At 44.3% G+C, this 13004-nt stretch overlaps 1 long non-coding RNA gene across 5 annotated transcripts; it reads left to right on the forward strand.

Annotated features, from left to right (window-relative positions):
• Window positions 1-11: 11 nt before the first annotated feature.
• LOC125753569 (uncharacterized) lies at window positions 12-12013 on the forward strand. 5 transcript variants are annotated; one of them, XR_007405693.1, is made up of 6 exons: window positions 14-148; window positions 564-657; window positions 8704-8885; window positions 9052-9181; window positions 9425-9561; window positions 10821-12013. It is a non-coding gene; the product is annotated as an uncharacterized LOC125753569 (long non-coding RNA). The 5 variants fall into 5 exon arrangements; XR_007405695.1 differs by having other exon boundaries at window positions 12-148; window positions 8704-8739; window positions 9425-12013; XR_007405691.1 differs by having other exon boundaries at window positions 9425-12013.
• Window positions 12014-13004: the final 991 nt, after the last annotated feature.

The following is a 13004-nucleotide window of genomic DNA, read 5'->3' on the forward strand; positions in this document are numbered from 1 at the left end:
GGCCGTGCCTCTCCGACGCCTTGTGCCCGCCCCTCTCGGAAGCACGTGCGCTCACGTCATTTCCTGTTATTCTCCTCGCTGGGTCTTCGGTCCTCCGTGGGTTCGCTCGGGACCGGGGTTTGGGGCGTGCCCGCTTCCTCTGTGTCAGGTGAGTGAGTAGGCGCTGTTCTTCGCCGTGGTCCAGCCGCCGCGCTTCCCAGGGTCTCCGGGGCCTGGTGCTGGTCCTGGAGTCGCTATGGCAACGGAAATTCCGCGGCCGGAGTGGGAGGACCTCGGCGAGGCTGCAGCCCCGCTGAGCTCGTGGCCCGACCCTCCTTGGTGCCAAGGAACCGGGCGACCGGCGACCGGCTCGGGCGCAGGCCCTCGTGTCCTGGCCTTGCAGAGGAGCGGAGAGGTAGGAGACACGGCCAGGGCCATCACCGTGAGGCCGGAATCGGAACGGCTGTAATGCCCCTGTTTGATCCGAGACGACTGCTCTTCACCTGTCTGGGCCACGGTTTCTGCGACTGTTAAGTGAGGAACTTGGACTTCATCAGCGAATCTGTTTTTGTTTTTTTTTTCAGGCATGGACTCCTTGGAAAATCTAGTGAGAACTCGACAGAGAAATGCACGTGCGCACTAAATCTTGCAACAAGGTTTATAGAGCCGTTCACCTAAGTAGGTTATTTTAAGGGATCTTTGCATTTGTAGGACTCAGTTGTTCAGATGAGAGAGAAGGGGTGATGGGTGCCACAGTTGCAGCCTCCCTCCGTCCCCGGGACTGGTTATTTATTTATTTGAGAAAGAGAGATAAGACACATGCGCATGGTTTGATCAATCAACAGGGGACTTGCAGGACCTTTCTGCCAGGGAAGGACATCAAAAGGAAGATAGCTTCCTTCGATAGAATTGGCTAGAGTTGGTTCTGGCCCAACACTAGGTAGGGTGAGGGTTGTTACCTGAGCCAAAACTGGGTCTTCCCACTCCCACTCCTTGATACTCAGGTGTAGTCATCTAACTGGATAGGCTGCTGGGAATAGTTTAATCTAACTTAATTATAGCCAGACCTTGGGATACCTGACCCATCCCTGGGAATGGAATCTACATGTCCTAGTATAAGCTTGTTAAAAATAAAGCAGGTAGGGCAGCCTGATATTCCTGTGACTTCATACATTTTACAAATGAGGAAGCCTGGGATTCCAGATCACTTGTTCTAGCTTCCTTGTCCCTGGCCTGTCACTCAATGCTAGTAAGTGACTGAGTCAGGATTTAATCTGTCTCAAAAGCCTGTCCATCTACTGCTGCCCATTTCCCAACATCTTTTAGAAAAGAATAAAAAAGAGGAAAATATGGTGCTTTTATTTTTCCCAGAAGTTGCAAAGTGTGTTGCATCACGACTAAATATGTGTATTTAAGCTGTCATGTGAAAATACTCCTTCAAAAAAAAAAATACGCCTTCAGATAAGACTCCCACATACTTGACGGCAAGGCCTATATCTAGATCAGTAATGAATCCCCAAATCCTAACAGTTCCTGGAGGTTAGTAGGTACTAAACACAGTTTTGGTGAATTCTTCATTCTATCTTATTTCCATCCATTAAGGCATTAAATACTAACCAAAAAAATTTTAAGTGCTTCAAGTAAGCACATCTCCATCATAAAGTCAGTTGCTTTCTGAGAATGGCTCATTACTCAGGGAGTATTTGGAAAGTGAGAACCTCTGGGGAATACCTACCAAGTCTGTTAACTCATACCACTTGCTGTGGCCTGAAATTTCAAGTCCTTACACACAGGCCTGGCTCATTGTGTGATACCTCGTGACAGAATGAGATAGAAAAGCTGCAAAACATTTCATCTGAGGGAATAAAAAGCTAGATATGCCTCCTGTATTAGCAACATGGGGTCTTTCCAACCATGGAAAAAAGCCCCGAGCTTATATGCAGAATTTGTATATTTAGGAAATTAACTTGGTATTAATTTACTGCATGTTGTAATATTTAATCAGCTATGGTAGCTGTATACAAAATTCCTTCAGTACTTCCTATTTCATGTATGAATAGAGGAGACTTAATTTCATAAAATTATACTACAAACACAATATACATAGGAAGATAACTTATTTAAAAAAATAACTTTGGGGGCGCCTTGGTGGCTCATTCAGTTAAGCATCTGCCTTTGGCTCAGGTCATGTTCCCAGGGTCCTGGAATCAAGCCCCTCAGTGAGGAGTCTGCTTCTCCCTCTCCCTCTTTCTCAAATAAATAAATTTTCAAAAATAACTTTGGAGAAGGCAAGTTCAAAACCTTAAAAAAAAATTTTATTTTCCCAATAATGTGGCTGCCATCCTACCAGCTGGTAATCTGGAATAGTAGTCTTAAATGTTCCTAGGTCTCAAATATGTTATTCCTTACCTTGATTACAATTATAAAAATGGCTGGAGTAAAAGATGGTGATGATAATGATCATTTGTATCTTGATTTACAAGGACCGACTCATTGAATTTTTGTAACCAACTTGCAAAGCAGTTGCTTTTATTTTGTCCATTTTATAGCTTAGTAAACTAAGGATCAGAAGTTAGATAACTCACCCAAGGTTACACAGCTTGTAAGTGGCAGAATTGGGATTCAAATCTAGGCCATCTGACTCCACACCCACCTTCCTGGTCACTGAGTTAGGCCACTTCTCTCAGCCTCAACTTGTCTTCCCTTTTTTTTTTTTTTTTTAAGATTTTATTTATTTATTCATGAGAGAGACAGAGTGAGAGAGAGAGGGGTAGGCTCCATCCCAGGACCCCAGGATTACGCCCTGGGCTGAAGGCAAGCACTAAACTGCTGAGCCACCCAGGGATCCCTGTCTTCCCTTTTCACACCCTAACTAAATCAGGCATACTTGCTTTCGCCTGGGAAATACACTGGGCTTGAGGAAATTTGCTGCCTACGGTGTGGGACTGTGTTCTGCACTTGCCTGTTCTTGAACTTATCAGGCAGATTTGACTCTTTGGTCTTTTGTATGTGATGTTCCCTCTGCTGGGAACGTTGTTTATGCACAACTCTCTTCATTCATGTCTCTGCTCATATTGGTTCCCCACCAGGGCCTTTTCTGGCTACCCCAAAAGCCCTCTTCATCTGTGTCCCTTGAACTGGCTTTTTCATTATAGCACTTACCACTACCTGACAATATCTTTCCGTTGCCACGCCCTTCACTAGGATAGAAGTGACAGGAGAGCAGAGACTGTCCCTTTTGTTTATCACTACTTTTCTCATTGACTCCTAGATAGTATTTCCCACAGTTTAGCACCGTGAGAAAATCATTGTGTCTTATAATTGACAGCTGTGTCCTAGTAGCATTTTTTTTTTTGTCTTGATTATACCTACAGTGCAGTAGTGGGGAGAAAATGCATGGTGTCCTTGTAGAGATCTGGGATAGGGAAAAGAGCTGCATCCTGACCTGTGCTGTGGGACTGCAGTGTGTCAGGTTGCCTTGCTTGTCCTCAACCCCCACTCTTCCTTCCACAGAAATTTAGCGAATTTCCCAGTGCTATGTATAAGCAGAGGCACAGGATGTCATGTGGGCACCCAGAAGTGTTGCCTAGTCTGGTCTGGAGGCTCAGGGGGATGTCTCAGACAAGGCTTCCTGGAGGAGGTTCTGTCTAAACTGGGTTTTGAAAGTCAGACATTGACGTGGGAAGTGGGAAGGGACGAGGATGAGGCTGGAAAGAATCCAAGGGAAATCAAGGAGAGAATCTTGTTAAATAGCTTGCATTTTGTTCTTAAGCAAAATAGTAATGTGCCAGGAGACCATTTATACCACTCTGGCAGCCCCTTAGAAAGTAGATGAGGAGGGAGGAGAATGTAAGAGAGTCTAGTTTGAAGACATTTGAATGAATGTAAATGAAGGCTGGAACTGAAACAGTGGCTGAAGTGGAGAGAGGCATCTAAGGGGCCACAGCATCTCAGTTCAGCGGGATTCGACTGAGCTTGCTAGTCAGAGAGCTGCCTGGCCTGAATGAGTGAGTGGCCAGTAGGTGGCACCATTCACTAGGGAGGGAAACCCAGGAAGCCAGTAAGTTTGGGGAATGGGGGGAGTTTAGTTTTGGGCATAAGGAGCTTGAAGTGCAGGTGATAGCAGGAATCCCATCATGAAGGGTCTTCATCCTAGAGGCTGGAGGAGGGGGGCGGTAGTATTTTCAGAATCGTGGGGACTATGGAGGAGAAGAGAAATGACCATTTTATTTTAGAGAACAATTATCTGGGTTAGAACCTGGATAGCACAGTGATCCCGGCCTGAGTAGGCAGTGATCTAAAGAGCAAGTGGCCCGTAGGACTGGAGAGCAAGGTAGCAGACTGAAAGTGGAAGACATCAGGCTTCAAGGAAAGATTAAACGCGAACAGGATGAGCAGTGAGTGAAAGTGGACAGTGAAAATCTGCTTTCTGATTTGAGTCACTGATTAGGTATTATTGCCTATTTCTAATGTCACCCCACTGAATCCAGTTGGCAGGGAACAAATGGAGAACATTTAAATGGAGGATAATAATAAAAGCTCATACTTTTATAGCCCTTACTGTGTGTCAACAAACTCCGTCTGATCCTCTCTATGGTCTCCTGAGCATACCATTATCATCTTCATTTTCCAGATGAGAAAACTGACAAGCACAGTAACTTGCCTGAGGTCACACAGCTAGTAACTGGTGCAGCCGGAATTTGGACCAAGGCAGTGCAGCTGAAGGCTGCTCTCACTGCCTGCCTGCAGGGAGGTTCCTCTAAATGAGAGATCTGTGGGGCAGCCCCATTGGGGTATCTGCGGGGTTCGGTGGGGGCAGCCTGGACCTCCTGTTCTGCCCATTGAAATCTATAGTGTATTACCCATGTAAACCAACGACCAGAAATGTAAAGAGGCCCTGCTCCAAGGCTGTGGAGGTAAGCCTCAGGCATTCATACTTTATCTGCCAGTTCACAATGCCTGCTTTGAGTTTTTAAATTTGTGTTAAGTCTTGATAAATCTTCAACTTATTCTACATTGGAAGTGTTGTATTACAGTTTCCTGGCTCAGCCTAACTCCAAGAATTCTTTCCTTGCTCTGCATGGTCTCTTAACCCATCTTCCCTCTTGAGCGTTGACATTTAGCTCTAATTTGTTAAAGTATTTCTTCATTCTCTGCTTACACATTCATGAGTGTCTGATTCTGCCTGAGGGAAAAAGTAAAGGTTTCACGAGAAAGGTACACCAGTGTTCCTGGAAGGCTTTGGAAATAAGGTCTTATTACGGGTCCTTTACTCTTGGCCCATCTCCACAGCCATTCCTGCCCCTTCTCTCTGAGACCAGTCCTTACTCTGATAACACTTTGGTTCTCATCTTGCCCTTGTTCTCGTACTCACTCCATTTTTCCATACATGCAGACACATACTATATCTTTTCACATCTTTTAGAAAATAAAAGCAATGGGAAAAAAACCCAAACCCAAAAAGCCCTCTTCTCCCCAGATCCCCTCTAAAGCTCCTGTCCTTTCCTCCCCGTTAGAACCATGGTATCTCTACTACTTCAGTTCTCTCTCTCTTCAGCCCACCACAGTCTGACTTCCATCCCCACTGAAACACTTCTTGCCAAGGTCACAAGTAACTTCTTTGTTGCTGAATCCAGTGACTTCTTTCTTAGTCTTCTGTTGCTTGAGTTCTGAGCACTGTCTGACACTGGACATGACCTCCTTAACTCCAGTCCCCTTCTGGCTTCTGTAGCCCTGCACCCAGGGTCATGATCTCAACTGCTCCTCCTCTGCCCAGTTGCTGGTCCTCAGGGACCTCACCTCTCCCACTCCTCTTGTCTTACATGCTCTTCCAGGATGATGCTGTGTCTGACACGAGAGAAATCTGTGCTTCTCTTGGAAAGGATATCAGAAAGATCCCTCAACAGACAGCAACGCTGAACAACCAGACCTTCTCAGACTGGAGACCAGAGCCTCTACCAATTGCCAGGAATTCCCAGGCAGCTTCTGAATTTCAGATTCAGAGCTGAGCAATGGCTCCCAAGCAGCAAAGGCCATTTGCTAAATGGCTGGGGCACTGCAGGCTTACTAGGCATCATGAATTACCTGCAACAGCAGTATAGGTTCTTGACCTCAAGAAATGTTCTTTAGCCTGATGGATGTGCCCACCTCTTGGAGAGCCAGGCATTTTGCCCTTCTCACCAAGACTACAGAGGCCTGGTAGGGTGTTTCTCCAAAGGAAAAGATAGGTCGCTATTACCCAAAGAAAGGGATAGAGGGAACAGGCAGGCAGAAACAGTAAATGTCTTCCACAGCTTTGGTGATATATCTGCGTGCTGTTGACACCACATCTAGATCTTCAGCCCGTATGTCCCCTGTCAGGGAGCAAGAATTCCTATCCCCTTCAAGAGTCCTTCTAGCTGGACTAAGATTGACCTGGGACAGATCAAATTGACCTGGGACATATTAAGAGGAAAAAGTCAAATTTAATAGTGTACATTGCAGGAAATCTATACAGGCAAATGTCATCCTGAACTAAAGAGAAGGGGACAGGAACCTGGAACTTCAGAGGAAAGGAGTGTACTTCATGGTGACAAGAAAAACAAATGTTGGTAATTAGATGTTTGTCCTGCCATACAGATGGGTCACTCACATAAAGTTGATCTCTGCTGGTAACTTTCATTCTGGGAAAGCCCCAGTCTAGATTCTTCTGCATGGTTAAGGGAGGGGCAGAAGTTTCTTTTGAGCCCGCAGAGTCTTAGTGGCCTTCAGCTCACAATCATCTTCATGTCAAAATGACCATCTTGACCATCAGGTGCTCATGCCTCTGCCCCTGTCACCACACCTGTGTCTCATGTCCTGCTTGCTGTCTCCATGGATGTCCCACAACACCTGGAAAAATGAGATGTGTTCAGAAATCAATGGGTATCTTTGCCCCTCAATCTAGTCTTCAGGCCTTTCCCATCCTATTGTATTGGATCAAATCGGATCTGATTCACCACCTCCCATCTATCTGGCTCCTAGGTGATTTCATACCCCTTGTTTTTTTTTTTTTGTTGTTTTGTTTTTAATTTTTTTTATTTATTTATGATAGTCACACACAGAGAGAGAGAGAGAGAGAGAGGCAGAGACATAGGCAGAGGGAGAAGCAGGCTCCATGCCCCGGGAGCCCGACGTGGGACTTGATCCCGGATCTCCAGGATTGCGCCCTGGGCCAAAGGCAGGCGCTAAACCGCTGCGCCACCCAGGGATCCCCGATTTCATACCCCTTGTACTTCGGAAATATTTTTAATGTGTTAATATATTATTTTTTAAGTAAAAGCTAATTTTAATGAAAGAAAATACCTCTATAGAAAATGTGGGAAATACAAAGAAGAAAAGTATGCATTCTTCAGCCCCAGCACTTGGGGATGACCGCTGTGAGCATTTTGTTGCAGTGCCACAGAGTGCCTAAGAGCCATACTGGCTCTGTTAACAGTCTGGCCCCACCATCCCCACTCCTCTGTGTGACCCTGGACATGCTGCCCAAGCCCCTGTGCCTTCATGTATTCTCTGAGAAATGGGGGTAATGATAGTACCCGCCTCAGAGGACTTGGAGAGGGCTGTGTGAATAATGGGATAGGACACTGCCTGGCTTATAGCATCCAGTACATCCTTGCTGCTAATGTTATTATAAATGTATATGTGTTAATTGCTAATAAACAGCGTATACAGTTTAATATTCTACTATTTTTCATTAATTATTGTAAGCATTTTCCAAGTCACAAAGTAGTCCTCAAAAACATGATCTTAATGACTGTGTAATAGTTTGTCATTTAAATATATTCATAATTTCTTCTGTAGTTGACTATTCCTCTATTTTTGGGCAGTTGGGGTATGTATGTTTGCTCTAATAACTCTGAGCTGAAAATGTTTATGTGTATATGTACATATAAAAGTGTCTCTGTGTGTCTGTATCTACATCTGACTATGAGTCTGATTATTTTCATAGAATAGAATTTTACACCTAAAGAAGGGATGAGCTGTTTAAAGTCTCCAGTAATGTCCTGAGAAATTGCATAAAGGCAAGGTTATCAATCACATACTCCCAGGGCCCACCTCACTACACCGTCTCCAGCTGTGAGATGAGCTTGTTTTAAGTCTGCCCACTGTTGCTGCTGTTCTTGACAAGGTCGATTTTACCACAATTCACTGGGGTAGGAGGAGATGAAACCTTGCTCCAGGTGCTTCTGCATACATTACTCTTCATAATGGTAATAAATTAACTGAGCACTCCCATAAGCCCTAGACAGACATACTAACTTGCTTCTCGCCCAGTCCGTTTTCCTGTGAGTAGAAATCTACTCCATGGTACTGACAATACACTCCATTGGGTTTTCTTATTTCCCTGCTCCTCTGCCCTAAGATGTTTAGCATTTTGGCACCTCTCTCTGGTGACAGCACAGGTCCCCAAGCCCAGTAAAAGGTCCTAGGGGAACCTGGCTCAGGTAAGGTACTAGCTTAGATGGACTGACCCATTTTCAGAACTCTCTGTGACCCTCTCAACATACTGCAATGTATTGCAAATCTTTGTACAATATTTCAGGTTTGAAATACCCCCATAGGAAGAGAGCTAGAGTTTTCTTTTGCTAAAATAAAAGTAATATTTTCAAGTGCCTTCTGTTTTACAAAATGCATTCACAAACATGATTCCTTTGAGCCTAAAAACAACTCTGGGAGTTAGGTACATTTGTCTCCATTTTACAGGTGAGGCCCAGAGCGGAGAAGCCACTAGTTGAGCTGGTGAGTGCCAGAGTAAGATCTCGAATCCCTCCTCTTCCTAAAGAATGATGCCTTCAGTGAAGGAGAGCCAGAAGGAGGAACATAATCTTGGGGGAGGAATAATACCAGCTTTGCTTGAAGGAGTAAGAGTCGAAGAAGTAGAGGCCGTAAGTAGGAGCACTTGAACAGGGCAGGCTTCTTAGATCCATGCTTATGGGAGCCTGTGGCTGGACCTGCTCCTGTGACTTTGTGGGGGTAGTCCCTGGAACTCTGGAGAGATAGGCCCTTGGGTGAATCCTGGCACCCCCTAAGTCTCAGTTTCCCCATTTGCAGGATGGAAATAATTACCCTGCTCTGCCAATTAGAAGAATTGCTTTGAAGATCTGGTGCCGGGGTGCCTCTGATGCTGCCTGGGACCTTTGAAGTGCAGGGCAAGCATTTAAGCCAGGTTTTCTTACTTCAGGTAAGAGCAGTCAGGACTCCAACCAGTGTTCCTTTCTTTTTCTCTTTTTTTTTTCTTTTCTACTTCTCATCTTTATCTTTATTATTTTGCAGTGTCCTTGTTGTAAAATGATATGATTCTGAAATATAGAGATGGAAAATCCCAGATGTTCCCCCTGTACCCTTCCATCCTACTCTACGGAAAGATAGCCACAGTTTGTGGTTTAGTGCACTTTCTTCCAGAGTTTTTTTTTTTTTCTTCCAGAGTTTAGAAACATACAGACTTTGATGTGTGTGTGTGTATATATATATACCACTGAGCCACCCGGGCTGCCCTGAAGACATCTTTATGTCAAAGCTGCCTAATTCAGTTTTACGTCTGGGTGTTTTGCAGATAGATAGGTAAGTAGGTAGACAGATATTTGACCAATTTCCTGCCAATGTTATTTAGATCATTACCAGTTTTTAGACTGTTACCAATAATGCTGCATTAACCACTAGCACCATTAACCATTATTGTCATTAGTGCTTGTCCAACAAGTCTGTACCCCTGTAAGTGTATTTTGAACTGAAGTTCCTTATGACACAAGATTTTTTTAAAAAGATTTATTTGGGCAGCCCGGGTGGCTCAGCAGTTTAGTGCTGCCTTCAACCCGGGGCCTGATCCTGGAGACTCGGGATCAAGTCCCACGTTGGGCTTCCTGCATGGAGCATGTTTCTCCCTCTGCCTGTGTCTCTGCCTTTCTCTCTCTCTCTCTCATGAATAAATAAATAAAATCTTTTAAAAAAATAAAAATAAAAAAGATTTATCTATTTGAGAAAAGAGAGAGAATGAGAGAAAACAAGTAGGGGGAGGGAAGAGGAAGAGGGAGAAGCAGACTCCCTGCTGAGCAGGGAGCAGAACATGGACAACATGAGGCTCTACCCATGTGGGGCTCAACCCACGACCCTGAGATCATGACCTGAGCCGGAGGCAGATGCATAACCAACTGAGCCACCCAGGTGCCCCAGGACACAAATTTTAGTATCTGTTAAGTATGTTATACTGCCAGATACCCCTCCCACCAAAGGTGTTTGAGTTGTCCATTTGCCTACAAGGGCTCTTAGCAGGGGGTCATTTTGCACCCCACCCACCGGGAACATTTGACAGTATTTGGAGACATTCTTGGTTGTCGTAGCCTGGGAGCTAGTGCTGGAGATGCTACTGGTACCTAGCGGGTAGAGGCCTGGGGTGCTGCTGAGAATCCTATGATAAACAGGAGAGCCCCCACCACAAAAAATTATGTCAGTAGTGCTGAGGTCAAAAAACCCTGGCTTCCACCCTTGCTGATGCTGGAGATTACCATTTTTTAAATTTATTTTTTATTTATTAATTTATTTTTTATTGGTGTTCAATTTAGATTACCATTTTTTTAAGCTTGCTTATCTGATAGTTTGAAAAACGATACCTTATTTTATGTTGTACCTCTCCAGGAGAATGGAGTTATAGTTACTTCTTAGATTATGTATTATTTGAAATTGTTATGATGAATATGTGTTATTTTTATAATTTTCTTGAAAAGCCACAGATTTTTTTTTAATCCATACCTCTTTGATTATTATTATGCAATCTTTTCTTAAAATTTAGTCATGTAAGTGCCTGTTTGTCTTTTCTTGATAAGGAGTAAAAAGAATTCTTTAGTGTGGGCCTTGAGAACCTGTCAGTGCTTCAGGTTCAAGTCTCTCATCCTCTGGCCTTCAGAATTTCTCTACTGCACTTCAAAAGCACCTTTTCCTAGTGGACACCCAGACCTAGAATTCTAGACCTAGATTCTCCACCTCGGAGAATCATCTTAGCCCAGAGATACTCTTTATCACAGACCAGGACACCAAAATAAAATGTATTCTGCAGCTAACCTTAGGACACCCAGAACATCCACCATGGACTCATCTGCCCAGATGCCAAGAAAAAAAAAACAAAAACTTATGCTCATTTCTCAGCTGTGAAACCTGAGATCCATTCACCCTGTGAATTTTCCAGCCTGTCACAGCTGAACCAAGCCCCTGGTGCTCCTGCAGAGCCTGAATCTGCTGGCATAGGTTCTGGTGCAGCATGAATGCTTTTCACATTCTCTCAGCTGAATCCTTATCAAATGGAAAAGCTATGGAGCCCAGTCCTAAGCCCTGCTCATCATGGCAAGACTCCTGGAAAAGTTCTGTGCACCTTTCACTTGGCTCAGAGAAGCCAGGGCCAGACTGGAGGACACGTCCATGGAGAACTTCTCAGTAATCCTGGAAACTCCCAAGAAAATATCCCATGTGGCAGAAATGGCACAGACTTGCCCGCAGCCTTCGCAGATCGCCCAATAGCAGACTTCAAAATGGGGAGACAGCTCCTGGTCCTGGTGCCAAGGACAGGGCTTCTTCCAGAAGTTCTTTGCATTGGATCTGTAGCCTGTTGTGGTTTTCCAGTAAGCAAAGGCATATGTGGAGGCTGCCTTGTCTGATGGCTCTCTTGGCTCTGAAATCTACACAAATCCAGTCAGTGAAATGAAATATCGAACCTGTGAGGAGGTAAATGCCCGAGGCACCCCTGCCTTGCTGATTTAGTGAGGGAAAACAGTAAGAGGTTCACAGTGGGAAGGGAAGAAAATGATGTATAAGAAAGAACACCTGTCTGCAAGTCAGGGCCTGAGTTCTGCTCTTGCCTCATGTGTCCTGGGACAGATAAATCACTTTATTTCTCTGGGCCTCAGCTTCCTTGTTAAGTAGTTATTAGAAGCATTTGCTCTGTTTTTCAGTGTGCAATTTTCTCAAATAATAACATTGCTAACTAGATAAAACTGGCTAAAATAAATTAGAGATCTAAAATAGAGTTTAAAACCTGTCTAGTTCCTGCTGGTTACTTTTTCTTATTCAAAAGCAATAGATGTTCAGAACAGGAAAAAAAAAAAAACAAATAAAAACAAGATACAACCAAGTACAAAGTAGTTCATAGAGAACACTCACCAGAAACCATGCTGTTGGCATCTTGTTGGGATCCTTGCAGAAAAGAGGTCCTTGACTTGGATTGGTGGGTGGGCTTTGTGGAGGAGAGCCCCTGAATGATTTAACAACCCCTCTTCATGGGCGGCTTAGAATGTTTTGAGTTGTTTTGCCATGACAAAGAATGCCATGCAGATACGAACTGGATGAAAAAGAATTAGCACTTATTAAGAAAGCAAGCAGAAAAATGGACAATTTGAATACCTGACAAAGATGCTTTAAAGGGCACAAAAGGATGCCAAATTGTCCCACAGCATACAAAAATTACCACTGAGAGACAGATTAATGATCATGTTCAGCCACTTGCATTTAAGTTAACAAATATTTACTGGACAGATGCTGTTATATCTGTGTCAGATGCTGTGGACTCCGCAGGCAGCCCAACCACTGACCTCGCAGCTATCAAACTAGTGGAGACCAGCACAGAAATTGTTTCATGCACAAGCAGTCATGTTTGTGTTTAAGCAAACTTCCTTTACACATGATTGGCACATTAGAACCTGGAATCATCTCACTCCCCGAGTTCTCCTTGCCCCAGCCTCACAGCCTCTGAGGGGTCTACATGTCTTAGCCTTGAAGGGAGTTCTCTTTCCAGCTTGCATGCTGTCCAGATGTTGCCTCTGAGTGCCCCTGCATGAAAGCCACTCAACTTTTGCTTGTCCTCTTTGGGGAACAGGAAGCTTACTACCATCAGTTTTGCCCCTGCTTGTTTGCAACTTTTCCCTATGTTGAACTTCAACCTCCCTCCCTGTAACTTCCTCTGATTGGTCCCAGAACCTCACAAAACAAGTCTTCCTTCTTCTCCAACCTGCAGATCTAAA

This window comes from Canis lupus, chromosome 24 (assembly GCF_003254725.2).
Source record: "Canis lupus dingo isolate Sandy chromosome 24, ASM325472v2, whole genome shotgun sequence".
Taxonomy (NCBI): Eukaryota; Metazoa; Chordata; class Mammalia; order Carnivora; family Canidae; genus Canis; species Canis lupus.